The 20,783-nt window shown below is 43.3% G+C and overlaps 1 pseudogene across 1 annotated transcript; it reads right to left on the reverse strand.

The window, feature by feature from the left end:
- Window positions 1–10,318: 10,318 nt before the first annotated feature.
- Window positions 10,319–20,707, reverse strand: LOC149441155 (uncharacterized; annotated as a pseudogene). The gene is made up of 2 exons (XR_016307432.1): window positions 20,578–20,707; window positions 10,319–11,533 (listed from the first exon to the last, which is right to left on the reverse strand). The product of XR_016307432.1 is annotated as an uncharacterized LOC149441155 (transcript).
- Window positions 20,708–20,783: the final 76 nt, after the last annotated feature.

Consider the following 20,783-nt stretch of genomic DNA (forward strand, 5'->3'; position numbering starts at 1 on the left):
AAATCACTCCAAAAGTTATTCACATTAAGCTATATTTTACAGTGCTAAAACATTTAATGTGAACAGCTTAATGTAAAAAGAGCTTAACGTACCATAATGTGCCTAAACCTCAATCTATTGACTTGAAACTTTGCACAGCCTAAGTTTTCAATGTCCCAAACATGTCCTAGAAGTTTCCTAGATTTCTGCCTTCCACAAAGAAAATGGGGGACATTAAGCTTGTTTTTTGGGGAGCTTAATGTGGCTTAACGTACAAAAAAGAGCTTATATGTTGACCAATCTCCCCCAAACTTTACACATTAGAAGACTCTATCTATGTCAACATATTCTGAAACTTTCAGATCATTTGGTAAATCACACCAAAAGTTATTCACATTAAGCTATATTTTACAGTGTTAAAACATTTAATGTGAACAGCTTAATGTAAAAAGAGCTTAACGTACCATAATGTGCCTAAATATCAATCTATTGACTTTAAAATTTGCACAACCCAAGTTCTCAATGTCCCAAACATGTCCTAGAAGTTTCATAGATTTTGATTTTTCACAAAGCAAGTGAGTGACATTAAGCTTGTGTAGCCCCTACCACCTTGTGTAGTGGGCGTTGCGTGGGACAGCCAATGGGGAATATTATGAGTGTGTGTTTGTGGCTCATCAGCCAATCACTGGGGGTTTCTTGGCTTGTGGTGCATGCTTGGGAAATGCATACTTTCATGTTCCAAATACCTGTCAATATCGGCACAAAGCCTTCTGGCTTCTGCTAGAAAGCTGAACATGAAGAGGAACTTCATCTTTCAGCATGACAACGACCCAAAGCATACATCCAAATCAATAATGGAATGGCTTCACCAGAAGAAGATGAAAGTTTTGGAATGGCCCAGCCAGAGCCCAGACCTGAATCCAATCGAAAATCTGTGAGGTGATCTGAAGAGGGCTGTGCACAGGAGATACCTTCGCAATCTGACAGAAAGTTTGGGGGAGATTGGTCAACATCTAAGCTGTTTTTTGTACGTTAAGCCACATTAAGCTCCCCAAAAAACAAGCTTAATGTCCCCCATTTTCTTTGTGGAAGGCTGAAATCTATGAAACTTCTAGGACATGTTTGGGATGTTGAGAACTTAGGCTGTGCAAAGTTTCAAGTCAATAGATTGATATTTAGGCACATTATGGTACGTTAAGCTCTTTTTACATTAAGCTGTTCACATTAAATGTTTTAGCACTGTAAAATATAGCTTAATGTGAATAACTTTTGGAGTGATTTACCAAATGATCTGAAATTTTGAGAATATGTTGACATAGATAGAGTCTTCTAATTTGTAAAGTTTGAGGGAAATTGGTGAACATCTAAGATCTTTTATGTACGTTAAGCCACATTAAGCTCCCCCAAAAAAAGTTTAATGTCCCCCATTTTCTTTGTGGAAGGCCGAAATCTATGAAACTTCTAGGACATGTTTGGGACATTGAGAACTTAGGCTGTGCAAAGTTTCAAGTCAATTGATTGAGGTTCAGGCACATTATGGTACGTTAAGCTCTTTTTACATTAAGCTGTTCACATTAAATGTTTTAGCACTGTAAAATATAGCTTAATGTGAATAACTTTTGGTGTGATTTACCAAATAATCTGAAAGTTTCAGAATATGTTGACATAGATAGAATCTTCTAATGTGTAAAGTTTGGGTGAGATTGGTCAATATCTAAGCTTTTTTTTGTACGTTAAGCCACATTAAGCTCCCCAAATACAAGCTTAATGTCCCCCATTTTCTTTGTGGAAGGCTGAAATCTATGAAACTTCTAGGACATGTTTGGGATGTTGAGAACTTAGGCTGTGCAAAGTTTCAAGTCAATAGATTGATATTTAGGCACATTATGGTACGTTAAGCTCTTTTTACATTAAGCTGTTCACATTAAATGTTTTAGCACTGTAAAATATAGCTTAATGTGAATAACTTTTGGAGTGATTTACCAAATGATCTGAAATTTTGAGAATATGTTGCTATAGATAGAATCTTCTAATGTGTAAAGTTTGGGGAAGATTGGTAAACATCTAAACTCTTTTTTGTACATTAAGCCACATTAAGCTCCCCAAAAACAAGCTTAATGTCCCCCATTTTCTTTGTGGAAGGCTGAAATCTATGAAACTTCTAGGACATGTTTGGAACATTGAGAACTTGGGCTGTACAAAGTTTCAAGCAAATAGATTGATATTTAGGCACATTATGGTACGTTAAGCTCTTTTTACATTAAGCTGTTCACATTAAATGTTTTAGCACTGTAAAATATAGCTTAATGTGAATAACTTTTGGTGTGATTTACCAAATGATCTGAAATTTTCAGAATATGTTGACATAGATAGAGTCTTCTAATTTGTAAAGTTTGAGGGAAATTGGTGAACATCTAAGATCTTTTATGTACGTTAAGCCACATTAAGCTCCCCCAAAAAAAGTTTAATGTCCCCCATTTTCTTTGTGGAAGGCCGAAATCTATGAAACTTCTAGGACATGTTTGGGACATTGAGAACTTAGGCTGTGTAAAGTTTCAAGTCAATTGATTGAGGTTCAGGCACATTATGGTACGTTAAGCTCTTTTTACATTAAGCTGTTCACATTAAATGTTTTAGCACTGTAAAATATAGCTTAATGTGAATAATTTTTGGTGTGATTTACCAAATGATCTGAAAGTTTCAGAATATGTTGACATACACAGAGTCTTCTAATGTGTAAAGTTTGGTGGAGATTGGTCAACATCTAAGTTTTTTTTTGTACGTTAAGCCACATTAAGCTCCCCAAAAAACAAGCTTAATGTCCCCCATTTTCTTTGTGGAAGGCCGAAATCTATGAAACTTCTAGGACATGTTTGGGAGGTTGAGAACGTGGGCTGTGCAAAGTTTCAAGTCAATTGATTGAGATTTAGGCAGTTTATTACACGTTAAGCTACATTAAGCCATTTTCACATTAAATGTTTTAGTCTGTCCCCTTTTTGTCTGAGTTTTTTTGAAATCTGAATTGGGCTTAGGCTTGTTCTGACTGAGAGGTCTGGAGTTTCAATTTCAGCATAACTCCTTTTTGGGGATTCAAACTTATAGGATCCCTTTTAACCGCCTCCTGCCCACCATATAAGGAAATGACGGGCGCAAGGCGGTTCTCTCGTTCTGGGAGGACGGCCTATGACATCCTCCCACTCTAACCATGCGTGCGCAGCTACGGGGGCACGCAGCGCTGCAATTGGTGGTGTGCTCTGTCCCTCGGACACGGCGGATCACCGATTAACAGAAAGAGCCGAAGATGTCGGCTCGGTCATGTGATCCGTTGTGTCCAATCACAGCTGATTGCATGGAAATAAGGAAATGCCAGTTGTTGGCATTGCTCTCCTCTCGAGCTGTCATGCTGAGGAGAGGAGAGCCGGTAATCGGCATCCCTCAGAGGGGACATGTACACCGATCATCAGGGCACTGATGATCAGTGTGCCCTGATAATCAGTGTAGCCCCAGCAGTGCCACCTGTCAGTGTCCATCAATGCCAGCTGTCAGTGCTACGTGCCAGTGCCTACCAGTGCACATCAATGCCCATCTGAGCTGTCTTTCAGTGCCACCTATCAATGCAAGTCAGTGCCACCTATCAATGCAAGTCAGTGCCACCTATCAGTGCTGCCAATCAGTGCTGCCTATCAGTGCCAGTCAGTGCCGCTTATCAGTGTCGCCTATCAGTGCCATATATGAGTGCTGCCTTTCAGTGCCCATCAGTGATGCCCGTCAATAACCATCAGTGCCTCCTCATCAATGCCCATCAGTGCAAACCTATCAGTGCCCATCACTGCAGCCTCATTAGCGCACATCAGTGAAGGAGAAAAATCACTTATTTACAAAATTTTATAACAAAAACTAAGAAAAAACATTTTTTTTTCAAAATTTTCAGCTGTTTTTGGTTTGTTTAGCAAAAAATAAAAAACCCAGAGGTGATTAAATACCACCAAAAGAAAGCTCTGTCTAAAAAAAAAAATGATAAAATGAATAAATAAAAAAATAATAATCTAAAAAATTTAAAAAAAAAATGTTTACAAATTATAATTTTTGGTTATAAACTAATTTGGGTTTTTTTTTTTTAACTAAAAATATAACGGAATCAATTTTGGCCAAGATTTATAATGAAATACTATTTATTTGCAAAATTTTATAAGAAAAACACCTTTTTTCAAAATTTTTGGACTTTTTAATTTACATAGCAAAAAAATAAAGATCCCAGTGGTGAATAAATACCACCAAAATAAAGCTTTATCTAAAAAAAATGCAAAAAAATTCATATGAGTACAGTGTTGCATGACCGTGCAATTGTCATTCAAAGTGTGACAGCGCTGAAAGCTGAAAATTGGCCTGGGCAGGAAGGGGGTAGAAGTGCCCGGTAGGCAAGGGGTCAGTTTGAGTCTCAACTATTTTTTTGTGGGCTTTTTAAATCTACTGCCTTGAGACTCTTCACTATGCTGTAAAACATCGTAGAGGGTGGTACTCTCTGTCATTAGCCAATCCAGAGTTTTCCAGGGATTGTAATTCCAGGCCAAAATCATTTTTATTTTATTTGGCAAGGCATCATAAAACAATTGGACAACCAGGCTATACGCATTCTTGAGAACTGACACCACTAGAGCGAAGGGCTATACACAATTTGCGCAAAAATCAGGCCTTCACCATCAAACCAGCGGACAAAGGGGGAGCAGTTGTTGTGATGGATACAAACAAATACATAAAAGAAGGCCAGAGGCAGCTGGAAAATGCCATTTACTATAAAAAACTGGATTATGATCCAACCCAGGACTTTACAAAGCAATTAAAAGGTCTCATTAAAACACTTCCATCCCACCTACATTCAGAACTTATAAATGCGATTCCGGATCATCCAGAAATCGGGGACTTCTACATGCTGCCCAAAGTCCACAAGCCAGGAAATCCAGGCAGACCCATCATAACAGGTATGAATACACTCACTGAACAAATCTCAGGCTTTGTAGAAAATTTTTTTAAAACCGTTAGTCATGAATACTGCTAGTTTCCTGCAAGACACAACTGACTTTCTGAACAAGATCAACAACATCCAGCAATTACCATCTAATACACTTCTAGTGACTATGGATGTAGTATCCCTGTATAGTAATATCCCTCACAAGGATGGATTAGCTGCATGTCACAGATCCTTATCATCCTCACCAAACAACAAATACACTGCTGAGGATGTTACACAGCTCATTGAATTCATACTTACACACAACTACTTTGCTTTCAATAAGGACATTTATCTTCAATGTATGGGCACTGCGATGGGAAGTAAAATGGCACCCCAATATGCCAATTTTGTTTATGGCAGACCTGGAGGAACAATTCCTGAACAGCATGGAACAAAAACCATACAGATACTTTCGCTATATTGATGATATTTTCATCATATGGACAGAAGGTGAAGAAAATCTAAAACAATTTTACTCATTGATGAACACTTTTCATCCATCAATCAAACTAAAAATGGAATACTCAAACACACACATCAACTTCCTAGACACCACAGTATACATCAGGGATGATACGCTTCACGCCTCAATATACAGGAAACCCACTGACAGATGCAGCTACCTCCACAGTTCTAGCTTCCACCCCCAACACACGAAACGTGCCATCATACACAGTCAGGCCATCAGATACCACCGAGTATGTTCTGACCCAAGAGACAGAGATAAACATCTTGGGACACTAGCAGACGCCTTCCATAAGAAAGGTTACAAGGACAAAACTATCAACACCGGCATAAACACAGCCTTGAGAACCCGAAGGGAAAATCTGCTTCAGTACAAAGAGAGTCTTTTTAACTATTGATCTTGTAAGTGTAATTTATCCATTGTTTACTAAATAAATTGTCAATACTGCACTTAGAGGCGCCTTCCTCTCTTTTTCTTGGTACTGCATTAGAGCCTTGCTTCCACTCTAAGAAGAGCTGCCTCAGTGTTACTGCTCCCATCCATCCATCCCTGATATCCATCTGGCACCTTTATCCTACAGCTACAGAGGTTGGGCTCCAACAAGCACGCCCTATATAATATACATTTTTCTGGAGACCAGATATAGTGAATGCAGGGTCAAGGGTTTAGTAACACTTTAACCTCTTGAACCCCAAACTGCAGGCGGTTGCTGGGAACTTGTAAAGCAGCCCCATTCATTTGAATGGGTCATGCTCAATGGGTGCAACAGAGGGTAGAGTTCCTGCCATGGCTGTGAAGCAAAGCCATGTGTACACCCCTGGCTCTGCAGTTAAAGTGGGAGCTGTTGGTGGATAGTAAAAATGATTTGTGGTGAATCTCTTTTCAGAGGACACTATAGTAGCAGTTGTCAGGCGTTCAGGAGGCCCTACTGCTGTCTCCAGACGCCTAAACTCATTTTTTGCAGAAGATCGAGTTGCCGGCTTCCTTTCATCTACATGTTTGTGCGGGTGCTAGGAGGGCATTACTAGTCAGTGCAAGGACTGCTCACCTCCTCGGGGAATTCCAGTAGGTCCTTTCTATTATTTTTAAGAGTGGACAGACAGCACCGTGTACGGAGCTCATGACTTAAGGCAATGGTCGTACAGCACAGTGTACAGAGCTCAGCGAGTTAAGGCAATGGTCGTACAGCACAGTGTACGGAGCTCAGTGACATAAGGCAATGGTTGTACAGCACAGTGTACAGAGCTCCGTGACTTAAGGCAATGGTTGTACAGCACAGTGTACAGAGCTCCGTGACATAAGGCAATGGTTGTACAGCACAGTGTACAGAGCTCAGTGACATAAGGCAATGGGTGTACAGCACAGTGTACGGAGCTCAGTGACTTAAGGCAATGGTTGTACAGCACAGTGTACGGAGCTCCGTGACATAAGGCAATGGTTGTACAGCACAGTGTACGGAGCTCAGCGACTTAAGGCTCTGGACCAAGGAAGAACTAGAAACCTTTGGTCTCGGAGCAAGTTCAACCAACTATCCCTTTTCACGTTGGGGACAGATTTCTGTGGGCCAATGAAAGTTCAGCACACAAAGTATGGCAAGATGCCGCATTCATTTGTTGGCACATTAAAGGAGAAGTACGGCCAAAGCTCTTTTGGCTGTACTTCTGTGGATCACAGGACTGCAGTTCGTTCTTCACCCCTGTGACCCATTGTCAGCTGACAGTGGGCTGAAGTCCGCTGTCCGCTGGTGTCACTCAGCCGGTCCAAGCTGGGATCCACCCCAGAGTCTGGAGCTGCACCTGGCTCCGCCTCTCAGTGAAGCGCTCTCCCCCTCCACAGCCCAGCACTCCATTGAGCACTGGGGGGGGGGGGGGCAGCGCAGACAGCAGTGACTGACAGTCAGCATTTTCTGCTCAGAGCAGACAGAACTCAGCGGTCAGCAGTCATGTGATCACTGAGTTCTCACCCTTGGAGCCGATGAGGGGGACAGATACTGCATCGGTAAATATAAATGGGGAAAATAAAGCCCTACTTCTCTTTTAAAAGGTGGGTGTTTCTAAAGGGCATGCTTTATTGTGACACAATGTTTCACATCTTCTAGCATCAGCTTCCTTTTTGGCTCTCTTAATTTGGTCTCATGACATCTCATAGTCCCAGAGAAAGATGGGGTGCTGGAGGACTTTTGGAGGACCTCTGCCAGAAGCTGTGATCACAGGTCTGAGGAGGAAGCAGGCATCTATATAATCGTGCCATGGGGGGGATTTACTAAAACTGGAGCGTGCAAAATCTGGTGCAGCTGTGCATGGGAGCTAATCAGCTTCTAACTTCAGCTTGTTCAATTAGGCTTTAACAATAAAACCTGGAAGCTGATTGGTTTCTATGCAGAGCTGCACCAGATTTTTCACTCTCCAGTTTTAGTAAATCAACCCCATATGACGCCCTCCCAGAACCTGACAACTACGCTGTAGCTGTCATTCGGCTATAGCCCGGTCGTCAAGGGGTTAATAAGGGGTCTGGGGGATCTCAGTTACGAGGAAAGGCTACACACATTATGTCAGGGAAAGAAGAAACTGTTTAAGCGCACATGCGCCCAACGCTGGGTGCCCGCCCGTCGCCAAACTGGCACCAGGTGGGCTATTCAAACCTCTGCTGCACTAAGAGTTCTTGCTTTCTGGTCTACCACATTCTGTTGCTGCCATTGTATCCTGATCCTGTTGCCTACATGACCTGTCTTGACTATGATTGAACTCTGCCTGCACTGGCCCAGCTTATCCTTTGACTATCTACTTCCCTGTACCTGATCCGCCCAATTGATCCTGACTCGGCTTGTCTGACTCTGCTACTTCTCCTGCCAGTAGCTATCATTTGCTGCCTGCAGTTGTCAAATTCCTGCTATCCCTTCCTGCTGCTGCTTCCGCACACCTACATCCGTAACTGACCTGCATCCTGGTCGCCGGGCTATCCACCTGTCACCACAGACCAGCCAGGCACTCATGCCACTCCTGGGTCTGTGCCTTCTGTTTGCTCTATCAGGGGCACCGAGTGGGCACGTCTGGCTCCCCCCCAGGTACGTGACACATTAAACGTATTTTCCCTGGAGAAGAGATGCTTGAGAAGGAGATATGATGGCAATATACAAATACCTCAATGGTGGTTCTGCCATAAGGAACAAACTATTCTGTCTCAGGGAGTATAAGAAGCTACAGGACCACCCAATGAAAGTGGAGGAGAATCGGTTTAGCCTGAATCTGCGTAGGGGGTTTTTCAATATCAGGGCGGTAAAGATGTGGAACTCACTTCCACAATCGGTGGTGCCAGTGGGAAGTATTGATAGTTTCAAAAACTCTTAGGTGGGCATCTTCGTGAACACAATATACAGCACACCCACCCACAAAGGTTGAACTGGATGGACTATGGTCTTTATTCAACCTTGTAACTATTTTCGTGGGAGCAGCTCTTCCTGAAGCCCGAGCTCACAGTTCTCCTTCCACTCTTGATGTACGTTGTAGCTGTTCTTCTGTGCCAGCCCATTTATCTGGTACTCTTAGGGTGGGGCATTTGGAAGTGGAATGGGAGTTCTAAACTGGGTGAGAGGAATGATTTTGGGAGGGGAACCAAAACCTGAACCCTGCACTCTATACATAACACACTCCTGAACTCTGCAATCTGTACATAGCACACTCCTGAACCCTGCACTCTGTACATAGAGCACTCATGAACCCTGCACACTGTACATAGAGCACTCCTGAACCCTGCACACTGTACATAGAGCACTCCTGAACCCTGCATTCTATGCGTAGTGCACTCCTGAACCCTGCACTCTGTACATAGAGCACTCCTGATCCTTGCATTTGATACATGGCACACTCCTGAACCCTGCACTCTGTACACTCCTGAACCTTGCACTCTGTGTGTAGTGCTCCCCTGAACTCTGCACACTCCTGAACCCTGCACTCTGTACATAGAGCACTCCTGATCCTTGCATTTGATACATGGCACACTCCTGAACCCTGCACTCTGTACACTCCTGAACCTTGCACTCTGTGTGTAGTGCTCCCCTGAACTCTGCACACTCCTGAACCTTGCACTCTGTGTGTAGTGCTCTCCTGAACTCTGCACTCTCACCATAGCACACTCCTGAACACCTCTAGAAGAGGAAGAGTGGTGTTGGGGTGTGCAGAGGTGTGTAAGTCTATAGTGCTGGAGGTGTATGGGGGATACAGAGGCGTGCGAGGGTACAACGGTGGAGGAGGTGTGATGGGAGGTACAGAGGTGTATGGGGAGGGAACATTCATGGCATAGAGATGTGAGGGAATTGAGTGGTAGCTGAGATGTTATGAGGGTACAGAGGCTTGGGGCCATTGGTGGCAAAAGTGTGTGTGTGTGGGGTGTAGTGTTGTCAGAGGTGTATGAGGTGGGTACAGGGTGCATTGGTGCTGGGGAAGGGACAGTGGTGGCAGATGTGTACATGGGAGACAGTGGTGATAGAACTGTTCAGAAGCAGTGGTGCAAGAGTGGATATGATGGTGGTGGGTGGGGGAAGGGGGCACTGTATATACTCCTGACCTCTGCAGTTTGTATGCTGGGAGTGCAGCAGTCAGAAGTGTGCAACCTGCAGTATAGCAACTAGCTGTGTAGCTGTAATAGCTGTCTAATATGTTTAAAGTGTTACATTAGGTTAATGATTTGCCTCTTGTAATACCATTTTTAATGAATGCCCCACCCCTAATTAAAATACATTCTCTGCATTAATTGGCTTGCTGTTTTGAAATGTTGGCAACTATAAAAATAAAATACAGTCAATGCTGGAGAAAGTACATGTAGACCGGAAGTGGATAAAAGAGGCTGGAAATAATTAGCAGGACTAAGATAAAGGAAAGGATGAAAACAGTATTTTATTGAAAAAAAACTATAGCAATCATTTTTGATACATAAGTGTCTTAGCAAACTACATTTCATCCAGTTAGGGTAGAGATCTATTTTAAATGACTACCATGCACTGCTAATAGTGTCTATGTTTGGCGATTGTGCATCCATGAATTACTGTCTACTATTACCAGTTCAGGTACCAGGGGGTTATCAGTAGGTGGGGTGGAGGTTTTAAGAATTCTCATGTACTGGCAATGTAGCACAGGCTCTTTGCCTAGACCAATCTGGTAGACATAGATAAATATTTTCTTTCCTGGCTGCAAGGTGAGACTTATTGCCTCTTCAACTTCAGTGGCCACGTTCCAATTTTCCTTCTCTGTGTTTGTACTACATCCACCATATTCAGCTGAAAGGGAAAACTGGGCTTTGGCAATCAAAACAGTCAACTCTACTGTCTCAGTTGCTGATACTTTCCAGTTGTGCTGTATACTGGATGTCTTCTCCTTGTCATACCCAACCTTCTTGGTTACCCGCTTCTTCCATTCAATAGGAGTCTGGGAATCATTGCTGATGGTCTTGATGCACACCCATTCACCAAAAGATGGACCCTTGGCAATAGCCAGACCGCCAGGCAGAAAGCTGTAGACACTGGGATGGAATGAGAAGGTTTCAGCACCTTCATTTGTAGTGAAGTTGGTACACCTGGTGTACTGAATTCCCCACTGGTCATCGGGCCTTACAAAATAGTAGTAACTTTTAATACCAAAGTAATAAATGCCATCTTTGCATTCTGGATGTAGCGTGAATTCTTCACCCTCTTCATATTTGTTCATGTTTTTGTTCGGCGATAGACCCCAAGGCTTTGGAAAATGATATAGAAGTATCCAAAAGCTGAGCAATAATAATCACCTCCTTGACAGCGGGGGTGTAGGGTATAAACAACAGCATCATCATCTGTGTTCATGTTTGTAACTCGACGGTAATAGTTAGACTGGATGATGTAGAAGCGGTCATCTTCAAAGGCCAAGTAATGATCTCCATTCCTGCAGGACGGGTGCAAGCTGAAGATCTCCAGATCTTCTCCTTTGTTGAAACTTGTTGACCGCATATAACAACCGAGATCTGGCCTGACAATATAATAATACTTGTCAACACCACAAAAATCTGCTTTGCTTTTGCTCTTAGGGACAATCTTCACCATTGTTGATATGCTGGAAAGAAAGTACATAAAAAATAAGTGAATAAACTATTGTTTCATGCCAATAAAATCTGCACCATTAATCAGTTAAGCTGTAAATATATTACACAAGGCTTTGTATGTGTAGCGCACCCCTGTCAGAGCCGCTGGTGAATGTAGTCCTATTTCCTAGAGCAAAGAGAGCCAGGCACACAGCATTTTCCTAACTCTTCCACTGGCTCCAAAGAACAGTCTAGATGTCTCTTTTTTGTTTTCTTTGTTGGGAACAATGAACTTGGGTAGGGATACCCCAATATACAGTAGACCTGAATAACTTGAGGACTCCTGAACCTTCTGGCTGCATAGTACAAAAAGGAAAATCCCCACAGGATCTCTATGCTGATGGTGACTAGTACTGCTTTCAGAGTTTATAAGCTACACACAGGCACTAACTCTTCAGCACTGAGGTCACCTACTCGCATAGCTACAGGATCATCAGTTGCCGCCTGCCAATATCCACTAGGCTCTTCCTAGTGGGGTAGATATAGACTTACACCATCGTAGGACAGTTGGACTCTTTCCCACCAACGTCCTCCTGGCTATCTCCAATAAGCCAACTTTGTTCTCAACCATTGGGTATTGGGCCCCAGCCTTCCTCCTGCCTGGCCCTGGTTTCTTCTCTGCTTTGGCAGCTAGATTTTAAGTATTGGAGCAAATAGGGGCCATGGCTCAGCAGGAGTGTGCTATCCTTCACTCCTGCGAGCATCTGGAATGGCGGTGGAGACGTGGGAATATTTCTAGCTAGCCTTGGCTTCCATGGACAGCTGACATCCTAGCAAAGTGATGCACGCAAAGCTCTCGCTTTCCTACTAGTATAAAGAAGCAGTCTGAGATGGCTGGAGGGGGCTGTGCAGCCAGGAGAGGGGGAATCTTGGAGGATCTTGGCGTTTATGCTGCTAATGTCTGTCTGTGCAAGCCTGAACCTGGGACACTGCACTGCAATGGGGCCCCATTTGCAGGCAAGAGTCCCATCTGGAGCTAGAGGGGGAAGAGGAGCTCTTAGATCAACACAGAGCTTTACCAAAAATCAACAGAAGCCTCCTGTGGTTACCAGGTTCAGCAAACCTGTAGCACACATGGAAGCTTGGCAAAATAGTGTAGCACACTCTAGTAATAGACAGAGTGAGGTGAGCTGACTCATAGTTGCTGTGTGAGTCTGAACTTACTGTGGGTTCAGTATGAAGTCACGCTGGAAAACTCTGCACACCAGGCCTCCCCCTGGTTCTGGAGGTTTATGGAAACTTCTAGAAATTAATGGGTGGAGGTAAGGAGGCAATATCTGCATACTTAGGCAAATCTGGCCAATCCCCAGGCAGGAGGCCTGGCAAGGTGGCTAGGTCAGCCCTCACATATGAGAGCCTAGCCAGCAGTAGGAGTCGGGTGGAAGATTGATTGTTGAGTTGCTGTTGCGTGGCCTGGGAGGGTTCCCCAGGGAAGGGGGGTCTGCCTCCAAGCTGGAGGCTGAAGGAAAGGAATCTAAAAGAGGAATAATTATTACCCCACAGTCTACTGGAAAAGGACAGCCTGCAAGCTTGGAAAGAATCTAGCCCAGCGAACAGCCTGAAAGTAGTTTACTTCTACACCCCCAGGACCTACACAATAGAGGGCTGCTAGGTGCCATACCAAACTAGTTCTCCCTGGGACAGTGCTACAATTCTGTTCTGGAATATCTTTTCTGGAATTCTCATCAAAGACAGCCAGATGGATAGGCAGTTTCTAGCTAGGATCTGAAGAGGTTCACTTAGAAGGAACCAAGTGCTCCTCACAGAGACTGTGTTACTGATCCGTCAAGAGACTGATGCCACTCCAGAGGGAGTAGAAAGTCCAGGATCCCACATTTGTCTACAAAATTTAGGAAGTCTGTCCTCAGAGTATTGGTTTCAAGTCAGGTTGGGCATTCCATATACCGTATATACTCGAGTATAAGCCGACCTGAATATAAGCCGAGGTACCTAATTTTACCACAAAAAACTGGAAAAAACTATTGACTCGAGTATAAGCCCCATCATTAGTATCAGTGGGAGGAATAGTGCCCCATCATTGGTGTCAGTGGGAGGAATAGTGCCCCATCATTGGTGTCAGTGGGAGGAATAGTGCCCCATCATTGGTATCAGTGGGAGGAATAGTGCCCCATCATTGGTGTCAGTGGGAGGAATAGTGCCCCATCATTGGTGTCAGTGGGAGGAATAGTGCCCCATCGTTGGTGTCACTGGGAGGAATAGTGCCCCATCGTTGGTGTCAGTGGGAGGAATAATGCCCCATCATTAGTATCAGTGGGAGGAATAGTACCCCATCATTGGTGTCAGTGGGAGGAATAGTGCCCCATCGTTGGTGTCAGTGGGAGGAATAATGCCCCATCATTAGTATCAGTGACACCAATGATGCGGCACTATTCCTCCCACTGACACCAATGACACTTGCTGACCCCTGTTGCAGTATGGTGCTGCTGCAGCCAGCATATGTGGTTGCAGCAGCACCTCTGCACTGCACACTTACCGGCTTTTCCCTCACTCGATTTTCGCGGGTCCACTCGGCTCCGCCTCCTCGCCCGTGATTGGCCGCCTGTGTACCTTTCCTGAGCTACAATTCTGGCGGCCAATCACCGGTGAGGAGGCGGAGCCGAGCGGCAGGAGTGAGGGAGTGGCCGGAGTGACGGAAGGAGCAGCGCTTCCTGGATGGATCATCGTGGGAGCCAGGTAAGAGACAGCAGCCCTCTGCCCACCCCTGTACGCGTCCCCCTTGACGTTGATTCGAGTATAAGCCGAGGGGGGCGTTTTTCAGCACAAAAAATGTGCTGAAAAACTCGGCTTATACTCGAGTATATACGGTACCCCTAGACCCTATCCAAGTTGTTTACCCCTAAATAAAACAACAAAAACAAGCCTATGGACTGGTTACTGACTCTGAATGAAAGTTGGCAAATGCATGTTGCCTGGCTGTGCAGGAAAATAGGGGGATCCAAAACTAGCAGCTCTCAAGAAGATAGCTCTACATGAGCATGCAATCTATTGCTGGTATGTTGTGTGTGGCTCTAAGGAAGTGACTAGCTTTGGGTATGCATTCTTTTTTCCATTTTCCTCCTTGACTCTTATTATTACTGGAGCTGAGCTACACACTGCACTGCATCAACTGTAAGATAGTGGTCTGTACATGGAGTGTCCTTTTTCTCTTTTCATATAGTTGGGAGGCATGGCTTTATGCTTTAATTCTGCTTCTATCTTTGGTCTACAACTCCATGAAGAAGCCTTGTTAGAGTTGTATTGCACTACCATTAACTTTTCATTGAGCCAGTGGCCCGTATTTCAGCTCAATTGCCCTATTCCAATTCCCCTGTCAACACAGTCAGTATTATGAGGGAATCCTTCCTGCAGTGCTACTGTGTTCTGCTGGCAGGGAGCGCAGGAAGCCTTCTCCACCTGCAGAAAAGCATGATCGCTGCTAGCGGCTATACCAGCCAGCAGTGATTGCTCAAAAAAACCTCAGAAAGACTGGCTGTACTGAAGTCAGTCAATAGGTCGATGTGGTTCCTGCCGAATCGGCCAAATTTCGATCCTTCTATAGCCGGCTGAACAGGCAAACAAATAAACACTCACAGCAAACCTGAAGGAACTGTAAAGGTTGCCACTGCTCACCTCCTGATGAAAATGCTTGTTGCTTGACAGTCATGCTTTCAGTCACTCATGTGGAACAAGCACACATATTAGAAGTTCTGACTTCTTTCTGCCTGCTGGTCTAAGACAGTGACTCAGAAGTTGTTGTCACCAGAGAAAGCCAATCAACTAGCATTGTCAGAAGGAACTTAGCAAAGGCAGCCTACATAATTTTCCCAGTACACGCTTACTTTATATTCCATTTCTTATGTGTAGACAAGCAATTAGAATTTATTTTGTTCTGGTCTGACTTAAGTGATGTGAATTCTGATTGGCAGGTATGGGATACTGCAAGGCCTGATGGTAGGTACAGTATATACTTGGTACCCACTCTGATGGAGCTGCAGTCTTCACCTACTATGGCTCGAGTTGCAATGCTTTCTGCTAGCATTGTGTCCCATAAATGACCCATTAATATGTTGGATTGCCTTACTTCAATTAAAAGACATGGGAAACCAGAGTGGATGGGGCCAAGCATTGACCTCCTAGAGCAGAATTTCTCAACCAGGGTTCCTCCAGAGGTTGCTAGGGGTTTCTTAAGCAATGGGAAGTTTCTGACTCTCAGATAAGTTCCCACTGACACCGTTGGTCTTTTTAACTATCTGTATGGGTAGACACTTCCCAATGACTAAAAGTGTAAGGAACATTCTCCTCACTGACCAGCACACCAATGTATCATGAGTTGTAGATATAGTAATTTGTAGCAGGGGTTCCCTGGGACCAGAAAGTTATGTCAAGGGTTCCTCTGTGTTGAAAAGGTTGAGAAAGGCTGTCCTAGAACATGTAGCTACGGTATGTGTATGTTAGGGTGCATCAGATGTTGGAGGTTGCAAATCTCTGTAAGTAACTGGGAAGCACTTTACATGGTGATGGTGGCTCATGATGAGTGAAAGACTATATGTAAGCTTTAATGAAGAACTCCAGTCAAAAATATTAAGATCAAAACGATTTTCCCATTAAATTATAAAAACACAAAACCAACTTTTTTTGCACTATTCCTCTTTAATCCAAATACACTTTTTCTACCAGTAGATATCCTCGATCTAATGGCCAGCGTCATTCAACCTACCAACTCTGAGTCAAGTTTAACTAGGACCCAACCCATCCTGTGAATGGTGAAAGGCGAATAGAACCATGATTAGCCCATTTCTCTTTCATTTTTCTTGTCCACATGTCAGCGCATTAACTGATTTGTTCCTTGTGCTGCTTTTTTCTCTGACACTCCAGCTCTGCTGTACAGGAACTGCAAAAAGCTGATAATTTTAGATATATAGAGTAAGCACACTATATAACAAAAATGCTTTAGCATTAATATTTTATTAGGCATCTATGTACAATTATACAATAGATACAAATATCCAAGTATGTCATATCACATCAAGTATAATACAGCATAGCTATTCACTCCATTGTTGAATCACACCAACAAAAATACATGCATGTATATAGGTACGGTGTGCATACAGCAACATGAAATATATAGCAGCTGATGTTCAGAAATGCATTCAGGAGTTCAAGACCCAGAATAGCCACTTGAAGACCTGGCCTATTCTGACACCTATATGTAAAAATCAGTATTTGCTAGAAAATTGCTTTTAACCCCCCCCAAACATTACATATATTTTTTAGTATAGGCCCTGGAGAATAAAATGGTGGTCATTGCAATTTTTTATGTCACATGGTATTTCTTCAGCGGTTTTTCAAATGCAACTTTTTGGGGAAAAGTACACTTTAATGGATTTTATTGCACAAAAAACAATATGTAGCCCATTTTTTTTGGTAATCTATAAAAGATGACGTTGCACCGAGTAAATGGATACCTAACATATCAGGCTTTAAAATTGTGTGCCTGTGGAATAGCGAAACACTGTGATACTTAATCTCCATAGGCGACGCTTTAAAAATGTTTACAGGTTACCAGTTTACAAAGGAGGCCTAACACTAGAATTATTAGGCTTGCTATAACATCCGTGGTGATACCTCACATGTGTGGTGGGAACACCATTTATATATGCGTGCGCAACCTACATATGCGTTCTCCTCTGCGCGCAAGCATGGGGTGACAAGGGTGCTTTGAAAAAAAATTTGTTATCTCTTTTACTATTTTTTTTATTTTTATACTGTCCCTTTAATTTTCTTTTTGGCCACTTTTAATCCTATCACAAGAAATGTAAACATCTTTGTGATAGAAATAAAGCATGACAAGTCCTCTTTATGGAGTCATTCGGGGTCCATAAGACTCCAGATCTCTCCTCTACCCTGGAAAGCACGAGATAAAAAAAAAAAAAATTGATTTTGAAAAAAAAAAAATGGCATCGTTTACATCTGCCTTAACTGGAAGTGACGAAATGCCGTTGTTTCCGGTTTCTAGACCATAGAGATGACAGGAGACCTTCCGGTCCCCGCTCCGCGATCAGGTGGCGTTACCGCCGGATCGGATACTGGGCTCTCCGATTGCATTGGAAAGCCTGGAGAGGCACCAGTAGGTGGCGAAAGGGGGGGGGGGGAACGAGCCCTCCCACCATCTGTAAAAGCAATGCAGCGGCTGTTTAGCAGCTAGGATTGCTTCTACTTCTACAGCATTGCTGGCTGAAAAAAACAATACTGGCTTATTTCTGACAGCTGCAGCCATAACCCCGGAGTAACCACTTGAAGTCAAGTGCGTACATGTACATGATTTGGGGGCAAGTGGACAGAACTCCTAGGAGGTTCTTGAGAAAGGGGATTCCTACATCTAGAATTGTTGTTTTTTCCTCCTCCTCCTCTTCCTTTTGCCCAGGGTCTGGCTCGGCTATCCTTTGCATTACTTCATTCTGGGTACTGACTCCTGTATGTATTTCTGAACATCAGCTGCTTTATGTTCTATGTGTTGCTCTCCATACCTATATACATGCATATATATTTGTTGGTGGGATGCAACAGTGGACAGGATACCTATGCTGTTGTATGCTTGATGTGATGGAACATACATTGGATATTTGTACCTATTGTGTAATTGCATGTACAGTATATGCCTTATACAACTTGAATGCTAAAGCATTTTTGTTATGTAGTGTGCTTACTCTATATATATTTCAATGTATCAGCTTCTTGAAGTCCCTTTAGAGCAGAGCTGGAGTGTCAAAGGAAGGAGCAGCTCAAGGAAGAAATCAGTTCATTATCTGAACCTGTTGAATAATTGTATGTACAGTACAGGGGCGGACTGACAACTCATGGGGCCCCCGGGCAATAGGGGATCATGGGGCCCCTGTGTCCTTGCCCAAACTCAAAAAAGGCTATGAAAAAGGTACCAGGGGCATCTCATGGGGCCCCCTACTGACCCCGGGGCCCTCGGGCAGTGCCCCGAGTTTCCAAATGGTCAGTCCGCCCCTGGTACAGTATATTCTGAATACAACTTTAATTCTTAAGCATTTCTTTATGTGCTGTGCCTACGTTATATTTAAAAGGATTGACTGATACACTGTGGAGACCTCAAAAACAATCTATTGTTGGTTGCTGGATGGTGTGGATTATAGTGGTGTGCAGACCTTTCTTTGCTAATTATTTGCATTTACTGCAAGAAGTTGATACCAAGATACGTACACTACTTGTATTTAAAAGTTACATTTACTAATGTATTCCTGAACACAGAGTTGCATTATTTTGTGTCTTTTTTATCTCCATAGAGTCCAGCTTTCAGGCACCAATTAGCATTTAAAGATGGCCATCTGATCTTAAAGGATAAGTTCACCTTTGAAACATGTTACATGTTGCACCCACTTTTAGGGTGAAACATGTAACACGTTCCCATAGCCACACCCGCGTCCGCTGCCTCCCCCTCCTTCTGACAGATAATGCGGGGAGGGCTCCGCCCACATGGCCGCGTCATTCATTCACAGAGTTCTTTCTGCTGTTCAGTAACTGTTTGCCTATACAGGATGTACGGGCAGACAGCTGACTGAGAGTCTGCAGGAGCCTGGCATTGCACCCATGATCTGCTGATCGCGGATGCAATGCTTTACAGGCTGCAGTGTAAAAAAATAATCAATGCATATTTTTGCCTGCGAAGAGATGTACATTTATTATTTTTTTAATAAAAGGTGAACTTATTCTTCAAAAGGATAAGTTCACTTTTTGGACAAAAATAATAAATGCACATTTTTTTGCAGGTAAAAAAATGTGCTATTATTATTTTTGTCTGCAGGAGCCTGGAAAGCTTTGCACCAGCGATCGGTAGATCGCTGTGAATGTGAATGAGTGCCTACAAGTCCCGGCAGCCTTAGTGGCTGTCGGCTTGTAGTTTTCAATGAACTACCATGTCACTGTGTAGCGCCGTGGTAGTTTATTGAAGCTCCCTGTCAGAATATCTGCTTGCTCGTACATCCCATACAGCTAGCAGATATTCTGACAGGTCTGCAGGAGACCTGCATGGCATCAGTAATCTACTGATTGTTGGTGCAATGCTTTCCAAGCTCCTGCAGACAAAAATAATAATAGCACATTTTTTTACCTGCAAAAAATGTGCATTTATTATTTTTGTCCAAAAGGTGAACTTCTCCTTTAAAGAATAAGTTCATCTTTTATTAAAAAAATAATAAATGTACATCTTTTCGCAGGCAAAAATATGCATTGATTATTTTTTTACACTGCAGCCTGTAAAGCATTGCATCCGCAATCAGCAGATCATGGGTGCAATGCCAGGCTCCTGCAGACTCTCGGTCAGCTGTCTGCCCGTACATCCTGTATGGGCAAACAGTTACTGAATGGCAGGAAGAGTCAATGAACTACAAGAGGGCTCACCAATGCTTTTGGAACTCATTGAGTACTAAAAGCCGTCTGCCGCAGCCAATGGTACTAGTAGCTCATTAATTCACAGAACTCTGTGAATGAATGACAAGGCCATGTGGGTGGAGTGGGGATCCCCTCCCGCTGTCATGCGGGGTTGAGGGGAGTGCGGACAGCTACTATACTGTAACATGTTACACCCTAAATACAGATGTACCATGTACCATGTTATAAAGGTGAACATGGCCTACAAAGACTTTAGAAGAATCAGACAGGGGTCAGCAAGGCTGTGTTCACCTACTGTTCCCCTTGGCTGGTAGATATCAAACAGAAAAGATCCATGTCATTATTTGGTTTGTCCATTTACTTGCTATTACTCCTCTGAGGACAATGGAACCAGGAGTGTCTGTAGACTGTCCTTGCCCATACTCAGACTACACAAAAATGTACAACTATCATATGCACACACTTGTGTTAACAAAAGAAACAAAGTGGTTGAATCATTTTTGAATGTCCAACCAAAAACTTCTATAATTATCAATAAACATTTTTGTGTATGACAAACTACTTTCCTGTAGGCTAAGAAAACATGAATTGTACTTACGATGTGAGATTTGGTGCAGAGCTGCGAAGGTTCTGTTGTGTTCAGTATATGTGATGTCCAATAAGACCATCTCCTTTTTATATGGTTAGGTTGCACAACACCTATACCTGGAGGGGAAAAGGCATCAATTCTGACACACATTATTGATGGTTTCTTATTTCCACCTGCAGCCATATATACCTCTTCACAAGCGGTTTCACCATTCT

Source organism: Staurois parvus, unplaced genomic scaffold, assembly GCF_062004578.1.
Source record: "Staurois parvus isolate SC_StPar_1 unplaced genomic scaffold, SC_StPar_1.0 ptg001022l, whole genome shotgun sequence".
In the NCBI taxonomy this organism is placed as follows: Eukaryota; Metazoa; Chordata; class Amphibia; order Anura; family Ranidae; genus Staurois; species Staurois parvus.